This window comes from Anneissia japonica, unplaced genomic scaffold (assembly GCF_011630105.1).
Source record: "Anneissia japonica isolate Jap-2015-1 unplaced genomic scaffold, ASM1163010v1 scaffold100871_len7090_cov108, whole genome shotgun sequence".
Taxonomy (NCBI): Eukaryota; Metazoa; Echinodermata; class Crinoidea; order Comatulida; family Comatulidae; genus Anneissia; species Anneissia japonica.
In genome coordinates this window covers 1-5,605 of record NW_022714837.1, presented here as the reverse complement: position 1 = coordinate 5,605, position 5,605 = coordinate 1, and the positions used below count along the sequence as shown (strand labels likewise).

Sequence of the window (5,605 nt, the reverse complement as noted above, 5' to 3'; positions counted from 1 at the left end):
CTAGGCAGTCAAAAGAATCCAGGGCTTTGATAAATTAATTAAATAGCTAGGCCCTGACTACAACAATCTTGTTCGAAATGGGTTCANNNNCGCTGTCTGAGATGTTAGTTTTGACATGGCTAACTTGTTGCCGTACAACAAGGATTGAACTTCGTATTTTCCCACGGCTGTGTATTTTTCCCACGTGCGCTACTAAATTTGGAACTTCGACTTGTTCCGTCGATATTTGTATTTCAGTATCCAATTTTTGATGTAGATGATTGAGGAATTGGATCCTAATTTACATGTGTAAATGGTGATTTAAAAAGGAGATAGAACATACTATTAAAGTGGGATTAATTTCCAGAAGAACATTCAATAAAAGAAATAAAAATTCATTCTATTGGGCTGCACTATACTTTTGCGAATATGTATGTAATTATTGTTTTAGTTTATCTTTGCCTAAATATAGTTCAAGGCGCGTCACAAGATATTGAATAATAATAATAATAATATAGGCCTACCTAGTAAAAATTAGTTAATTTTTATTTTAATGCCAAATTGGCGTTCCATACAATATCGCCAAAAGTCAAGCGGCACAGTACAAAAGTCAAGTGGCACAGTGCAAAAGTCAAGTGGCGCAGTGCAAAACTAAAGTGGCGCAGTGCAAACTTAAAATACGTGTGCCACCACATTAGTTTTGCACTGCGCCACTTTAGTTTTGCACTGTGCCACTTGACTTTTGCACTGTGATTGTAGTTTGTCCTTTTGGCGTGATATCGCGAAAAGGACAAGCTACAATCGCAGTGCAAAAGTCAAGTGGCACAGTGCAAAACTAAAGTGACGCAGTGCAAAACTAAAGTGACGCAGTGCAAAACTAAAGTGGTGGCACACACATTTTGAGTTTGCACTGTGCCACTTTAGTTTTGCACTGCACCACTTTAGTTTTGCACTGCGACTGACTTTTTCACTGCGCCACTTGTAATTTGTCGTTCCATAGTGTTTGAAAGTTTGCACAGCTAAGTATAACATAAGAATATTCGATTGATTGATTGATTTTACAGTAGTGGATTCACCACACCCCCCTCCAACTTCTTAATTAGAAAAGAAAAAGAGAAAAAAAGAAGAATTATAATAAAATTTAGGTCTGAGTGCTAAAATCAGAAATGAAAGAGTAAATATTTTAATGATGACCCACAATTTGAGGTGATCAATTAATTTTATTTGGCTTTATATTTAAAGTTTGATTTTTGGTGGAAATTTTATTTCAGAAAAGAAAATTTGAAACTTAATTTCACTCTTTCTAACCCATCATTAAACTAATTGCATTTACTATAAATGTTCATTTGTTGCAGTTTTTGATTTTATTTGTCTCTCTAGAATCTAAAAGTGCATCGATCCAGTGGCAGTAAGGCATTTCCACCTTCAGAAATTGGCCTGAATAAGTAAGTTAACACTATTGGTAAATCATAATAATTCAATTTTCATTTCCTCATTTCACAGTAAATCTGAATTACATGTCATTACATATTTAAAACAAAAAAAAATGAAAAACAAAAGAAATAAAAATGTGGAAAGTTAAAAATACACAGAAATTACAAATTCCATTCATATGTACATAGGATAATTAATTAACTATAACAAGATAAGAAAAGAATTGAAATTTCACAGCAAATATAAATGTAGGCCTACAGTTTAAGTGAATTACAAGGGAGACAGAGGAAAAAAAGATTTATTTTGGATTTACAGTATTTAGATCTTTTTTATTAAGTTGAGGAATTACACTGATTAGTGCTTTGACTTTACATATAGGTTTCAGAAATTTTCTGATATTTCATCATAAAATACGAAAACATTAAAAAAAATATTGAATTTTTTAAATAATGGAATATTAATATTTAAAACTTAATACTGTTGTTATACTTATATCTCTCTGTTTTTTATTTTTTTTGGTCATTTTTGAAGTTTTAAATAAGTTGAAAAAATTCATCTGGATGTTAATAGTATAGTAGGTTGTAAAGGTCATCGCACATTCATCTGCTAGACGGAAGTAATGAAATGCAGGTTGAGAATGAGACCTGACAGGTCTTAAAAGTGTTCTGTAAGTACGTCTTCACCTTTGTTTATTTATAAAAAATAACAAAAACATAACATGGTACAATGTTTGCATATCGGCTGTTTTTTTAAGTGGTTGTAGCATTATTCCAGTGAAAATAGTCAAGTTTCACATAAATCATGTTCTAATAAAGTATTGAGGATCCCAAATGATCAAATAATTAGTTTAATCATTCTCATTAAAACATGGTTATGAATTATATATAACATTGTTTTGAATGTGGTATTGCATAGTGCCATGCATATAATTATAAGTTTCATTTGCTTTTATAATTGAATAATGTGATAATCATATGCAATATGGTCTTACCTCAGTCCCAACTATGATTGGGCTGAGGGTATAGACCCTCCATCTGTGAAAGTCCCTTTCTTGGCCCCTTCTATTTCAAATTCCTGGATCTGTCGCTAGTTGTGTTTGAAGGTTTGCACAGCTAAGTATAACATAATAATATCTGATTCTTTGATTGACTGATTTTACAGTGACCCCCCCCCCACCTTTCTTAATTTTTTCAAATTATAAAAAAAAAAGAAGAATTATAATTAAATTTAGGTCTGAGAGTGCTAAAATCTTAAATTTTCTTACCTCAGCCCCAACCACGGTGGGTCTCAGGTGCTAGACCCTCTGCGGTGAATGTCCCTTCCTGGGGGCCCCCCCCCCATTTCAAATTTCTGGATCCGCCACTGAACAAGCAATAGCATCCTTGTACAGTGTACGTAATCATAACACATTTTGTGTGAGCACCATGTAGACTCTTAGCCCATGCTTCTTTAATAATAGTCAGTGTTAGATTTGTTAAACCTAAATGCATTGCCATATATTAATATGTTAAAACATTATGAGATATTTATTTCATTCAGAATGTCCACCTTTGCCGCTGGGGTGCACCTAGATGTACAAGTATTTGTAATATTTGTTTTAATGGTAACATATGCGATGACAAGACAGGTAACTGTATTTGTGCACCAGGGTTAAGAGAAAGCTGTGAAAATGAAGCCCAAACAAATTGTTTTGGTATTTCATAAGTCTGTCTCTTATACACATCTAGAAAGCTGTGAAAATAGTAAGTCCAAACAAATTGTTTTGGTATTTCATATCTACATTAAGTTTATTTCCAGACCTTGCATAATAGTAATATGACTAATTTCAAATATTTGAAAAAAATAAAATGTCATTTAAAACCAATAACTGGCTGAGTAAAAACAATATGTACAGATTGTCAACAGTTACAATTGACAAAGATGTGAGATTTAAAAAAAAAATTGTAAATAAATTAAAGAAACCGTGTATAAAAACTGCATCAATGACAGTAATCTTAAAGAGTACATCATTTTTGTCTCTCATATTTTTGACTTCTTGTGGAGGGCGCCATGAGCGTTTTACAAGTTTTACCGGCGTTTTACAAGTTTTTATTATTATTATTATTATTATTATTAATAATATTATTATTTCACCAGATAAAAAAGCAAATCGAGGTGAGGCTTTGCTGGTTTATGATGAGGTTGCATCATTATATGAACATCTCAACCATGACCATAATGGTTCCCAATGAGACTGAAAGATCCTTCTGTCTTTAAAAAGGCCCTGGTGCAGTCCTCCCGAAACAGTGGGCACCAAGAATTGCTGAAGAAATTGTTTAACTATACAGGTATGTCAACATTATACAATGATCAATAACATTACTTATATATAAGTAGCCTCAAAGTGAATCCTATCTCGAAAAGAAGCTCATTTGAAAGGGCATAGCTTCTATTCGACGAGTTACAGTACTGTATACTGACAATTTTCAGCTCAATGTACTCAACTCATCATGGTTAGGTAGCTACAGTATATACAAATCATGGTTATCACAAACAAAATGAATTCTTAACATTCCCCGTGAACCCAGAAGTCGCATAAATCTAAGGATGCCTAAATGGCAAATACATTATTTCTAGGTACAGCTGTATAACCTTAAGCAAGTACTGTCTAAAAGTAAACAGTGGAGGTATGGGTACACCCCAATGTCAGACCAAGAGACAAAGCAATATAAAAATCATCTCTTTTTGGGTTGATCGTTGACCATATGGCCAGTTACAAGGTATTAAAACTTGCACAACAGGAGTATAACTATAATTATGTGTACGTGTTACAAATTTCAACAATGTACCTCAACTCCATCATGGATAGGCAGCTCCACACCAAACATAATTGTTGCAAATCGCAATGTTTTTAATGTATGTGCGGCGAGACTTTTTTTATACCTTGATTAGCGAACCTGCCGACTGCAAATGTTGATGATTTTGAATAAAAATAAAATTTCATTTTCAGTTTTTCTTTATTTCTATTATGCCCTCCGCTGCCTTGAAATATCCAGAGACATGTATATTTCTTCCTAATTATATTACATCCACCAATCAAATTTTATTTTTATTTCTCTTTCGATGTTTTTTGGAAAACTATCGCTAAATAAGGAAACAAAATGTTATTTTGATTTTTATTCTGCCCTCCTCCGATGATCTTTCATAAAATAAGTATGCGAAACAAGGAATAAAAAAAGTCTCGCCTACAATATAAAGTACTTTCAACAAGTTTGTGTGTATATTTTAAACAAAAGATCTTTCACACTATATTTACATGAACCTGAACCAAAATTCAGTCTGCGTTTTCATGCGCTGAAAGAAACATTCCTGTTCTTATGATTCAACTAACATCTCGACAAGATTTGATTGACAGATAAACCGACTAATCAGCGATCAAAAACTTTCCTTAGAATTTCCTTAGACAGCTGGTTGTCAACGCAAAACATACGTGAGCCTAGGTCTAGGTGTCTGTGCTTGGTTTTTTAGATACCCAGATTTACACGAGCAGTGCGCATCTTGGCCTTTGCCGACAACATGGTTGACTGAATGTGGCTTTTCCCTCTTCATTTGGGAGCGAAATACAGAGGCTTTTACAACAATTTCCCCCGCCTGTTCCATGAAATAGATTAACACTATGAATATATGATTAATTTTCATACCGCCTACCCTGAATTCTCTTTAAAGAAGGTTGATAGCAAAGAAAATGTTTAAAAAAGCACCCAGCATTGATTGACTATTAACGCTCTTCTGCGAACTACAGTAAACAAATAGATGCAATAATTAAAACTCGGTCATAATCACTGTGTTGATTCACATCACCTCATATACTGTAACGCAGCAAGGAATTTTTCAATGAAGTGTTCTGTGTTGGTCTACCTAATAAGATTAGACATGCATAATAAACACAAAGGCCAAGGCTTTGACGGGAGCTTCGGTTTTATTTTCTTTATCGGCTCAGTGAAAACTATACAGGAAAACAACAATTTGCATACATACATATTGGTTTTCACGGTTCAATTATATTGGTTCTCACATATACAGGCTTAATTAACATCGATTAATAAATGACAACAAATTAATACAATTTCATTACACATACCTACTCTTGTTTCAGTTGCTACAATGTTGACATAATTACTATACAGTGTACAGTATACTGTTCAACTTTTTG

The 5,605-nt window shown here is 33.3% G+C and overlaps 1 long non-coding RNA gene across 1 annotated transcript; it reads left to right on the top strand.

Moving 5' to 3' along the window:
• Positions 1-890: 890 nt before the first annotated feature.
• On the top strand, positions 891-4,130 carry LOC117109100. The gene is made up of 4 exons (XR_004445464.1): positions 891-1,424; positions 1,945-2,080; positions 2,953-3,040; positions 3,550-4,130. It is a non-coding gene; the product is annotated as an uncharacterized LOC117109100 (long non-coding RNA).
• Positions 4,131-5,605: the final 1,475 nt, after the last annotated feature.